Source organism: Perca fluviatilis, chromosome 13, assembly GCF_010015445.1.
Source record: "Perca fluviatilis chromosome 13, GENO_Pfluv_1.0, whole genome shotgun sequence".
Taxonomy (NCBI): Eukaryota; Metazoa; Chordata; class Actinopteri; order Perciformes; family Percidae; genus Perca; species Perca fluviatilis.
Window position 1 is genome coordinate 6724575 of NC_053124.1, and position 13601 is coordinate 6738175.

The following is a 13601-nucleotide window of genomic DNA, read 5'->3' on the forward strand; positions in this document are numbered from 1 at the left end:
AGCTAACCCTGCCTTGTAACTGACCAAAGTTGGAGAAACAGCCTGTCTTTTACTGTCTCTAGAGTTAGCTAGCTGACATGATCTACATCTGAGCTACTGAGCATGTGCGAGTGCAATCAAAGATAGTACAGAAGAAGAAGATGAAAAGAGGTCTCACTCTGTAGCTAAAACAGAAACCAGGTGTTAAGAGGATCTGCAGCAGTGAGAGAGAGCTGTGCAGTACAACAAAAATATGGTGTTTTTTGAAAATTAAACCATGTAAACCTATTCTGGTACAATCTTAAAATACAGTTATGAACCTGAAAATTAGCATAATATGGGCACTTTAAATTTCACGTTAATGAAATTATCTAATCAACCAATCACATGGCAGTTGCTTCAATGCATTTAGGGGTGTGGTCCAGGTCTAGACAATCTCCTGAACTCCAAACTGAATGTCAGAATGGGAACGAAAGGTGATCTAAGTAACTTTGAGCGTGGCATGGTTGTTGGTGCCAGACGGGCTGGTTTGAGTATTTTACAATCTGCTCAGTTACTGGGATTTTCACGCACACCCATTTCTAGGGTTTACAAAGAATGGTCTGAAAAAGGAAAAACATCCAGTATGCTGCAGTCCTGGGGGGCCAAAATGCCTTGTTGATGCTACAGATCAGAGGAGAATGGGCCGACTGATTCCAGCTGATAGAAGATCAACTTTGACTCAAATAATCACTTGTTACAACCGAGGTATGCAGCAAAGCATTTGTGAAGCCACAACACGCACAATCTTGAGGTGGATGGGCTACAGCAGCAGAAGACCCCACCGGGTACCACTCATCTCCACTAAACAATAGGGAAATGAGGCTAAAATTTGCACAAGCTCAACAAAATTGGACAGTTGAAGACTGAAAAAATATTGCATTGTCTGATGAGTCTCGATTTCTGTTGAGACATTCAGATGGTAGAGTCAGAATTTGGCGTAAACCGAACAAGAACATGGATCCGTCATACCTTGTTACCACTGTGCATGCTGCTGGTGGTGGGGGTGTAATGGTGTGGGGGACCCCTTTCGCCTTCAGAATTGCCTTCATTCTTTGTGTCATTGATTCAACAAGGTGCTGGAAGCATTCTTTAGAAATGTTGGCCCATATTGATAGGATAGGGTCAAACATGGTATTAGTATGGTGTTCCTAATAATCCTTTAGGTGAGTGTATATCTGCACAGTCTTCAGAGCTTTACAGTTCTTTGAATATCTCACGGAGTCCAAATATTCATTGACTTCACTCTGAAACACAGGAAAGAAAGGTTTATAGCCCCCGAACTTACATTTATGGATGTGATATTTAGCGAAAAGATTAATAATGAAATACTTTCCTTCCTTGTCGGTCTTAAAGCTCGACCACACCAAAGAAAACCTCCGTAAAACCAAATGAGAAATAAATAAATCCAATGACCAGAATTTTTTCTCTGTAGGAACATTTCCAAAAATTAATGGGAAATATCTTATATCTGACCTTTTACAGAAAGAGCATTCAGATTCCATATCTGGTTTAGCACACACTTTGCTGGGTCGAATCTGTGAATTAATTTAAACGTAACTTCTCTCACTTTATTTAGTAAGCATATATTTGAAAGGCAAAGACCAAACGTTTTTCCAAGGCACATTCTCTATTAAACAGAACTGTTCCAATGTGGGATTATATAAGGAATAGTTACAATGTATTTTTGGTATAGAGTCCTAATTGTTTTATTTTTTTGCCGTAAAAAAAGTATATGGGATGCCACGTAGCTATACATTACGGTCACTGGTGTTGAAAAAGTTGTGCCCGGAAATGCAATGTTTTTCTGTTTACCATGCATTGACGATGATGATGATGCCAGCGCTGTGGCAAATTGCAACATCAACTTTCAGGAGGATTCATTCCGTTCCGCTTCCACCGGAGCATCTGGACTGGACCACTCACGGTATTATAGCCGGTAAAAACTAAGCCAAAGCAGTATGATATGAAGCCAGAACTATACCGACCTGTGACTAAAGGCTTCGGGAGACAGATATCAGCAGCTGGAGCTGTTATGGTAAATTAGCACAATTAATGTTGAATAATGCCAGTAGCATTTGTAGTAGGCTATCAAGCTGGCTAAAATGAAATATGGCGTTTCCGTTCTAAAATGTAACAATTAGCTCTCAAAAGACGCACTGAAGGAAGCTCACGCCGAAAACGGTGAATTGTGGTGGTTGTGTTAACAACAGAATTTAAAGCTACATATGAGTTTATTGACTCAAAGACAGGAATAGCATTATACTGCTTCAGTAATTCTTTTTTGTCAACGCCCCAAGGCTTGTACCTTTCCGCTTTTATTTTGAAAGCGATATCTACATTTCCTGTCTTGACGAACCTCGGGTGACTTGGCACAGCTTGTGAAGCGGTGGCCGCACCGCAGAGAAGTGAAGTTGAGCATCCTGCAGGTAAGCTCGTACGTGGTGTCAGTGAGGCGTTGTTGGGAATATTACCATGTATTTCGTAGCTTTGTCCTGTTGTAACATTTCACGTGGTATGGCAGGAAGGGTGATATTATTCAGCATGTTTTTCTTGTCGCTATTTGTTCGGAAGATAAAGGTAGCGTAACGTTAAGACGGACAGCGTTACCAGAGGTAAGAGGCAGTGTTGTCCTGTTTCTGTAAATGTTTTTAGCTAACATGTTAGAAGGGTAGTTAAGCTACGTGAACTGGTCGGTCCTGGGCTTTTCCATTCCACAAACTGGCTTCATTCATTGTCTGTCAGAGGGAGGAGGAGGTGGTGAGCTGTGGCAAGTTAGCCAGAATTGGACGTAGCGAGACAGGAAGTGCAGCGATTGGTTCTTCCAAATAAACGTCTTGAATTTGTATTTGGTGTTTGTATATTGGTGTAGTAAAATAGGCACAATGCGCAGTTGGTGGTTTAGGACAGCTAAGGTGGTGTTAAAATACGCGTGTTTAAAGCACAGAGCGGACCTATTGATGGGACATTCGCACGAGTGTAATTGCCCTGTTTTGCGATGCAGCTTAATTTTGAAAATCCTATATCTGGGGGCGGTGTAATTCCCGTTCGCTTGACGCTTATTGTAGTGGCAGAACTGCATGGTCCGGTCGTGGTACTATGTAGAAAAACTGGAGTAGGCTAGTCTGCCTCTACGTTGCCCAAGTGTTTTGTTAATCGACATTGCCCAGTAGCCTACTGCTGTTGCTTTTAGTGCGTGTATTTCATGTCTCCAATAATTGCAGCTACCGCCCAAATTACCCATGTAACACCATTTTAAAATCCTAAAATGAGACCGTTTTACACAGGTGTATGTCATATTTGGTCATGGCTTTTGGTTATTATTGGCTATTTCATTCGGCAGCGCGTGATGTTGCACCGGGCTGCATCATCGCCATACGCACCCCGTTTGTAGCAAAACGAACCTCCATTCAAAAAAATCTGACACTGTAATATATTTTATTAAATCGTCTGTAAGTGCGCATGTCCGTTAAGAACATGACGTTTTTATAAACTATTGGTGTTTTATTTTTTTGTTGCAAATATATCACCCACCAACTCTATTTCACCCATTTTTTTTATTTTTTATTTAGTCCAGCCCCTACTGTCCACTTCTTCTATTTTGGTGGAAGATCATTGTGAAAACCAGTACCAAAGGTCCACATTTACTGAATGTATGATTGCCGAATGAACAAATATACCATAAGTGTTTTCTGAAATAAAAATTCATATTCTTTAATACATGCGTCTTGTCGATAAGCAGATTTATACTTAAATATGGGATTTATTTAACGGAGTTTGGCGTTGCCGTTAACCCACATGCACCAGAAAAAACGAAACGTGGTTCTCCAACAGCGCCTGCATCTAATGCCTTCCTGCTGCTCGGACATTTCTGCAAAACCTGCTTGCATGGAATCCAACATGACATCATGCGTGAGAAACAGTAGCGTTCGGGGCGGCTTTTTATTTATTTATTTATTTTTTATTTTTTTTATGTAGCCGCAGGATCATATCGCCGATAATATTGCATAATCACACAACTGAGCTTCAATTGGTGGGCTGATTTGGATGCGAGTGTAGTTGCCAAGTGGATAAGCTCTAGCGTCCCGTGTTAGGGTGGATTTCGGCACCCCTTGTGGTTTTACTATTCCTGTCCAGGTTTAAAGAAAAACAAATATGCGTGATGATGTGCCTGCAAAGAACATCAACTGACCTACTGTACCGATCAACTCCGCAGCCCTAAAACACTGCTGGATTAGAGGGCATCTGAGGACAGCTGTGGCTTGTAACATTGCTGTGCTGCAAGAACACTTAAATATAACATGGCTTTTTATTTATTTATTTTATTTTATTTCCTCCTTTATTTCATCAGGGACAATGCACACTAATTTTACATGAAAGTAAAATGGGCCAGAATTAGCCTGTAGGCTATTTCACATCCGCTGTACCTGGACCGTGGTAAAGAGGTCACCCTAAAAAGAGATCAGAAGATTAATCTATCGATAATACATAGAACATTTGGCCCTGTACAAAAAAACATTGATTATGTGATTTGGTTTATCACAACATTTAGAATAAGCTCATTCTCCAAAAGGCTCACGACATTCCTTGGCACAAAGTGGAGCTATACTGTATCTGTCTGGCTACAGTATTTGATCAACATGATGGATGGCCTATTATCGTGCAACCAGCGTGGGAGGGAGGGAGCAAATTGATTATTTTCATTATGTATTAATATATTGATAATTCTTTTTTCTTTTTTTTAAAACCACCCCGTCAATCTGAAACCCACATGCATTCAATTTACAAACAGAATAAAGCAGCAATGAGCAGCGAGTATATCTCGTGTTGATTAAAACCAGGGCTGCGACTAACGATTATTTTTTCGATGTTGAAAAATGTGACGATTATTTTCTCGATTTAATAGTTTGGTCTACAAAAACGTCAGAAAATGGTGAAAAATGTGGATCGATGTGCCCCGAAAGCCCAAGATGACGTCCTCAAATGTCTTGTTTTTGTCCACAACTCAAAGATATTCATTTTACTGTCAAAGAGGAGAGAAGAAACTAGAACAGTATTCACATTTAAAGGTCCCATGACATGGTGCTCTTTGGATGCTTTTATATAGACCTTAGTGGTCCCCTAATACTGTATCTGAAGTCTCTTTTATATAGACCTTAGTGGTCCCCTAATACTGTATCTGAAGTCTCTTTTATATAGACCTTAGTGGTCCCCTAATACTGTATCTGAAGTCTCTTTTATATAGGCCTTAGTGGTCCCCTAATACTGTATCTGAAGTCTCTTTTATATAGACCTTAGTGGTCCCCTAATACTGTATCTGAAGTCTCTTTTATATAGACCTTAGTGGTCCCCTAATACTGTATCTGAAGTCTCTTTTATATAGACCTTAGTGGTCCCCTAATACTGTATCTGAAGTCTCTTTCCCGAAATTCAGCCTTGGTGCAGAATTACAGCCACTAGAGCCAGTCCTACAATGAGCTTTCCTTAGGATGTGCTATTTCTGTGTCTGTAGCTATTGAGGAGGAGAGGGCGGGGGGGTGGGGGTGTGGCCTTGACCAACTGCCACTTTGCTCATTTGAAAGCCATGATGTCTCTCTTTCTCTCTCATGGGTGGGCCAAATTCTCTGGGCGGGCAAATCAGAGAAAGGGGAGGTAACCTTGCTCCTTATGACCTCATAAGGAGAAGATTCCTGATTGGCCCATCTGAGCTTTCATTTTCTCAAAGGCAGAGCAGGATACCCAGGGCTCGGTTTACACCTATCACCATTTCTAGCCACTGGGGGACCATAGGCAGGCTGGGGGAACTCATATTAATGTTAAAAAACCTCAAAGTGAAATTTTCATGCCATGGGACCTTTTTAAGAAGCTGGAATCAGAGAATAATGTGATTTTAAAAAAACAACAACAAAAAAACAAAAAAAAAAAAAAAAAAAAACGATTAATCGATTATCAAAATAGTTTGTTTAATTTCATAATTAACAACTCATTAGGGTTGCATGATATTGACAAAATGTGATAATGCGATATTCATCATGAATATTGCGATATCGATATTAATTTTGATATTTCTTGAATGTGTAAAATTACAAAAGTTACGGGGAAAACTCATAAAAATAGATTCATAACCAATTAAACAAGTTTTCTTACAACACAAGGTTTATTTCAACTGACGGGTCATATTGGACTGGTCCAACATGAATACATAAATAAGGACCATGTCTACAGAACAGTACACGTTCTACTGGTTGGACAGTATAAGAACGTCTACAGAACAGGACATATTAGAAACAATAAAAGTAAATATAAAAACATATTGCATCTACTTATTGCGACGTAATTGCGTGACGTGATATCGCGATATCCAGTGGATATATCATGCACCCTACAGCTCACCGATTCACCTTTGCAGCTCTAATTAACATTGTTAATCGATCATCAAAATTCCGTTGATTGATTTTCCTGTCGGTTGACCGATGGATTCATTGACTTGACGTTAGCTCCGATTGATCACTTTAGGCGTGTTCAGTGCAACATGTTCCGTGCACAGCTGATGTCTGTGAGCACAGCACGGGCGCACGGTATGACACCTATTTTATTATATTGTGAACCGGCTCTTGTAAAAACTAGAGAAGGAGGGGGTTCTCGCTTTAACCAAGAAAGGGAGGAAATGTGTGGTCGTCATGGTGGCAGCACTAACACTGCTGTACATCCCAGATGCAGATGCACATACGGGCCGGAGGCCTCGTGTTTGGATCTCGGTCTGTTGTGTTGGCCTGCTGTCTGACTCCCGTAGCGAAGGGGTCCCGAGTTTTTTGGCTTTCTGTAGTCGGCAGGGAATTTCTTTCCTCAACAGCTCCGTGGAAAAGCCAGCGACTGTGACTGCGGTTGTTTATTATCCTTTTTTATTTTTTATTTTTTTTCATGTCCCCCAGAGTTGTCCTTCACCTCAGGACGTATGCACAGGGCAGACATAACAACCCCCCCCCCCCGACTCCATGCTGTTCCAGCAATCCTGTTTGATGCTGCGTACCTGCATCATTCAATCAATCACCCGGGTGATGAACAGGAGGCAGCTCCTGTCATCGGCTGGCTGCTCGGGGGCAACGTTGAATTCGTGTATCTATTTAAAGCACGGAATATTTTATCAATGTCATAAATCTGTCCGTTTCACCATGAACATACACATATTTAAAGGAGCACTTCACAGATTTGACACTCCGGAAATCCGAAGTTCTCGCTAGAGCAGAATTTAGAATTTGCTCAGCGAGTCACTCTGGCATTGAGTAATGATGCTCATTAACTATGCCCTTGGAGCTGAGCTGCACCAATCACATCGGTGTATCTGATGTAGGCGGGCCAGAGGCGTCACCCCGTTTATTGTTGAGATTGGTCAGTGTAGTAGACAGATTGCATGCAGTGAGATTTTCAAATGCATGCTTGGTGCCGCCCCTCGAGTTGGGCCATTTTCATTACTCAATGTCCCTAAAGCATCCCCTGTTTTATCGTCTATTTTAAAATAAATGGGACCATAAGTTAAATAAATAAACATCATGCTGCATTGAAGAAGACTTGAAACTAGCGATTGAGACCATAAACGCATTATGAAAATGCTTACTGAGGTTATAAATCAAGTGAGAAGTAGGCACATTTCCCCATAGACTTCTATGCAATCAGACTTTATTTTTTTTGGCGCCAGTGGAGTCGCCCCCTGCTGGAAATTGAGGATTTTGGATTCTGTTATTCTACCATATTGAGAAAATACAAAAGGAAATCGAATACCTGAATCTCAAAATTAAAAACTGAATACCTACCCAACAAATAGTCGAATATTCGGGTCAAGCCCTACAGCTAACGATTTAATCTAAACTGGGAACTATATTCTCAGAAGGCGTGGCACTGCTGCTTCTGCTACTTGGGCGGAGTGATATTACTCCAACTCTGAGCGAACTCTCTCCTCCTCATTATGGCACTTCTAAGGTGCTCAAATCACTCCGCCAAAGTAGCAGCAGTAGCAGTGCTTTGCCTTCTGAGACTATAGTTCCCAGTTTGTATACGGTTAGAAGATGGCTGTGTCTCATGTGACCTTGTTATTTGTACACGCTGTGAATATACAAATCACAACATGGAAATAGGAAAATATTGGTGTTATTTTGTCACTTATTGGGAGCAGTAGGCTAGATGGACACCCACGGAGATGAGAAGGGTATGTATGGACTTATCTAACTCTGGGGGATACGGTGAATAACCTAAAGTCCCAATAAGTAGGCGTGTTCCTTTTTAAAAAAAAAAAAAAACATTAGAAAGCCCATCTCAATATGCTGCTGCATATAGGTTGCATCATTATTGTTTTACATCACAAAGTGATGAAAAGTAACAAAAGCAAGATTTTATTTGCAAAACCAAATCTTGTCGATGCCCGCTGTAATGCATATTGGTCAGTGTAACGCTTGGGCTATCAGTTCAATTTTCTAAGCAGAAACGGACATTTGGAAAAACAGAAAAATGGGTTCCAAGATCCAATTTTTCATTTTTTTTCACCTTGACAAATAAAAAAAATTGGATCTTTTACCTGTTTTTCCAATTTTCTGTTTTTTATTCAGAGGATCAGAAATTGAAAAAATTACAAAATTGCGTCTGAGCTCCAATTATTCAATACTGCGATGGTATTCTCTTCCTCTACTTTGCGGAATATGCAGGTCATTAACTGCATATGGACCAAAAAAAACAACAACTAATAGACTTTGGGGTCAGAGGTGCTTACAAGTGATGGTTTCGAGTGTGGTGGGGGGGTGTAGCTAGGCGGAACGAGAGAGAATACCATCGCAGTATTGAATAATTGGAGCCCACACGCAGTTTTGTTATTTTCTAAATTTCTGATCCTCAAGAAAATTGGAAAAACAGTTCAAAGATCAAATTTTTTAATTTGTCAAGGCGGGAAAAAAATAGAAAAATTGGATATTGGAACCCATTTTTCTGTTTTTCCAAATGTCCGTTTGTGCTTAGAAAACTGAACTGCTATGCGTTACGCTGACCCATATTGCCAGCACTTTCATCTCCAACAACTTCCCAAGCTCTTGATGTGTCTCCCAGTGTATCAAGCATAACCAAAACCATCATCGTGGCTATTATCGACGTTCCTGTTTGTTTGTTATGGATCCCTGAAGGTTAGAGTTGTCTCTATCAACCCTGATGGTTCATAGGTGCTAAAGTGGGAGCATAATGGCCTTCTTGTGGCACTGATAGGCCCCAAGCCCAAATGGCTTTCACTGTGTTTTCCACTGGAGCCAAAAGTGTGTGTGTGTGTGTGTCTGTGTTACAGTGGACATGAGCAGCCCGGCTCAAAAGGCAACCAGTCTCAGAGTTTAACCCTGCCCGGCTCAAAACCCATCCAGTACAGTGGTGGTATGGTAAACACATTCCGCGGCGTGCGGAAGTCTCGGAGCGTGTCCCAAAAGTCCCACGGCGTGCTGTTGCATTATGAAACTGCGTACTCTGGGTTTTTTTTTCGCTACGGCCCTGTCAAAAGGTCCCTCTGTTCAGCCAAGGGCAGCAGAGCCCGGAGAGGACAACCTTGACATTCATGCGGCTCCGTTCTTACGGAGTCACCAGCGGGGGCGCCTCATCCCTCACATGTCACTCATTACGCTGTCCTTGGTAGCGGGTGAAATGTGAGGGGCACTCGTATTTCTAGAGCGTCACTGATGTCGTCCGTATCACTCTTCCAGGCACTTAGCCGAGGGAGAACATGCCAACGCAGACACACAGTGTGAACCTTATTGAAACGGTCTTCCAGGTAGGAGAGTAGAAATGTATTTACCCAGCAGATATTGTAAATTCATAACCTTCATAACCACGCCATTGAGGACAAAGTGAATGTTTTGATGACAGGAAATGCATAAGAAACATGGCCTTCATTTTATTATTAGCCACATAGATATTAGGGCTCTGTATCCTTCGGTGGAAGTTATTTATTTATTTTTTATTTTTTTCCTCCCACCACTTCGGACAAATAACACATAAAACGCGACAAGGTGACGAACAGAACAACAGAGGGAAGTGAGACGGGACGATAACAGAACTGACAAGACGGGACTGGACAGTCGACAAACCCAAGGACGTATTATTAGTGATTGGGTAGAATGATCTACGATTCATATTGGGTGATCACGGTTTTGAAGGGAGTTGGAAAAACATGTTATGCATAAGTGTGGATGGTGGTGATATTGTGTGTACGTGTGTATGAGTAAAGTGATAACTGCAAGGGAGAAATAAAAAAAAATAAAATAAAAAGGGGAAAAAAAGAATAATTAAATGATATAAATAATGTAATAGAACTAGGGAGGGCGGGGTATTACATAATGGAGGAGGGAGGTATATGTCTGGTACAGGGCTCGTAGTTATATTTTTGTTGAATTTAGAAACGAAATGGGGACCAGGTGTCTTCATAGGCTGACATTTGCTTCTTTCTGTGTGCATTGTGTTTTTTCCATTGAGATGTATTCTGAGATTACATTTGTCCAGTGATTGATGTGGCAAGAATTCTTTGATTTCCAGTTTTGGAGGACTACTTTCTTAGCGACCGCTAGAGAAATGAACAACGGAGTCCTGAATTTTTGCGGGATGTGGATTTCGGAGATATCACCAAGGAGACGGAGCGAACTGGTTGACGGAGCCACATGGCGTGCAGGTAGTCGTCTGTGCTACCTAAGGTGCATTGTGAACAGTTCCTTTGTAAGTTTAATGTTACTTGAGTTTCAGTGCAATACCAAAAATCAACTCTTTTTTGCGATACCTTAAGGGGTCATTATGGTCCAATTGAAGTAATTGTTGGAATTGCGGGGCCAGCATCTGACAATTTTGTTTTGTACGTTTCAGAAAATAACATTCCAGCAACCATGCCTACTTCAGACAGTGACTTTTTGTATTTTTAAGATGTTAAACAAGTAGCAAACTCCTTTTTAAGGAATAACTCAGGAATAACTCAGCGCATAGGTTATGTGCATAACGTTAGCGAGAGAGAAAAAGAGCTAGCAAGCGTGTGTGTGACGTTAAGTACGAAGTCACCGTAACGTTATAGCTGGGAACGTAGCAGTGCAGTGTGTAACGGTACCTTTTTTTTGTTTGTGAATAAATGCTACAACTCCTCAAGACCAGAACCAAGTTTTTAATTGAAGTGAAGGGGGTTAGCCCCGAAGCTAGCGACCACTTCAGCACAGGCTCACAGTGGACTGACCTTTTTAAGATAGACCAGCTCGTTCTAGTGACAAGGCACTCCTCCGCTTTTACCTCAGACTGCTAGCCAGCGAAGCCGTTAGCGGAGTGTGACTGTATTAGAGCTCGACCGCTAAAGGATTTTTAAGACCGATATCGATACAAATATTTGGTGATTTAAAAATCCGAAATTCTGATATATCGGCCGATATATAAAAAAAAAGAAGAAACTTGTAACAAAACAAACACATTTCCCTAACATTAGTTATTTGTAGTTATTCATCAGTCCTCACTAAAATAATATTATAATGCTGTTTTAAAAATAAACTTGTTTGTTTTACTGTCACAACAGAACAGAGGAACATCAAAATATATTAAAGTTCTGATAAATAAAATGTCTAAAAATACAAACTTAAAGTGCCCATATTATGAAAAAAACACTTATTCTGGTATTTGGGGTGTTCTTTTGTGTCTCTGGTGCTTCCACACACATACAAACTTTGAAAAAATCCATCCATGCTGTTTTGAGTGAGATACGGTTTCTGAATGTGTCCTGCCTTCAGTCTCCTGGTGAGCTGTTCAAAATCGGCTCGGACTGTGACGTCACAATCCCAAATGAGCTGGCTAACCGCAACCGTTAGCTCGTAGCGTTAGCATTAGCATGCTAACGCTAATGCTAACACTAGCATGGTACCTCGTTCTCAATAGCAAAGCACTGCTACAACACACACAAGTTCACCATAATCTACAAAAGAACTACTTACATGTGCGCCCTCATTTAGAAGTCTCCCAGCTAATCCTGCCTTGTAACTGACTGAAGTTGGAGAAACAGCCTGTCTTTTACTATTGGAGCTTGCTAGCTGACATGATTCTACATCTGCGCCACTGAGCATGTGCGAGTGCAATCAAAGATAGTACAGAAGAAGAAAAGAGGTCTCACTCTGTAGCTAAAACAGAAACCAGGTGAAAAGAGGATCTGCAGCAGTGAGAGAGAGCTGTGCAGTACAACAAAAATATGGTGTTTTTTGAAAATTAAACCATGTAAACCTATTCTGGTACAACCTTAAAATACAATTATGAACCTGAAAATGAGTATAATATGGGCGCTTTAAGATATGAAACTTAAAGGGTTAAACACGAGTGTTGCTAACAGGGACGTTGTAGAGCGCCCTCTGCTGGACAAACTATGCACTCAGAACATGGTTGAAGGGGGTTTCGTCCGTTTTTATTTTATTTTTTTAAATATTCATTTATCGGCCATTATAAATGCCGATACCCAAAGTTTGGAAAATGCCTAATATCGGCCCGCCGATATATCGGTCGGGCTCTAGACTGTATTAATTAAGCTACAGCCCGACATGCAAAACCGGTTTATAAATATTCTCAGTGGTTACCGTTGACATCCCTAGCTCATATTTAAACTTGTATGCAACTCCTATATAATAATCTTATATGAAAACAAGTCCCCCCCCCACTCCTCCCTACACCTTGAAGGGTGGCCGTTCAGAACACTTGGTCAGTCGACATCGTTTATTTTGGGCCTTGTTCTACAATCAACAAAATAAGCTTAATAAGTTCTCAAACGTTAAAAGTTGGTCTAAATACTAGCAGCGGTACAGAGACTTTGCCTAAATAGGATAGTCTAAAATGATCAGCGTTTAAATTCAAATCCAACTATCTGATCACAGAATAAGTCAGCAGGACTAGGAATCTGGCCAGGGACCCGTTCCCAGAAGCAGGTTTCCTGAGTTAGCTGAATAAAACCTGAACTGTTTAAACATTCCCGGGTTTAAGCAGCAAAGTTACCTAGATAAATCCAACTTTCGGTACTTTACAGTTTTTTTTCAACCTCTTTTTGGAAGTGCTACAACTAGCTATTATTTTTATATATTTAATCTGCCGGTTAATTTCTCATTTATTAACAGTTAACAGTTTTGTTTTGTAATATGTCTGAAAAAAAATGACAAATGGCCACTACAATTTCCTAGAGCCCAAATTAACATATCTAACTTTCTTTTTTTTTATTTTATTTTTTTCAATCTATAGACCGAAACGTAAATAAATTCAGTTTATTATCGTAGAGAAAATCGGAAGATTTTCACATTTGAGAATCTGGAAACTTATTTGGCAATCTGGCTCACAGTAATAAAACGGCGATTACATGATCAATCGATCATCAAGTTTGTCACACATTAATTTTTTTTATTTTCTTAATTGATAAATCACTTTCAGCTCTTCTCCATGGACACATATGGTCAGTTGGTACCAGTAGGTTCAGTACACCATCTGATTTAACATATAAAGTGTTGTAATGTTCATATCAGTAAACAAATTCAATCTGTACGTGTCCAAGCATCCTCCGGGTCAGTAGA

General features: G+C 40.5%; 1 protein-coding gene across 3 annotated transcripts in view; it reads left to right on the forward strand.

Annotated features, from left to right (window-relative positions):
* The first annotated feature begins 2372 nt into the window (after positions 1-2372).
* The window catches only part of hivep3a (HIVEP zinc finger 3a), a 56828-nt gene continuing 45599 nt past the window's right edge, over positions 2373-13601 (forward strand). For 2 of the 3 annotated variants that reach the window (XM_039820647.1, XM_039820644.1), the window contains exon 1: positions 2373-2447. The gene's annotated coding sequence lies outside the window, so the exon portion shown is untranslated. Of the gene's footprint in view, positions 2448-10456; positions 10706-13601 lie in introns of those variants that run through there. The other variant, XM_039820645.1, reaches the window with a different exon arrangement.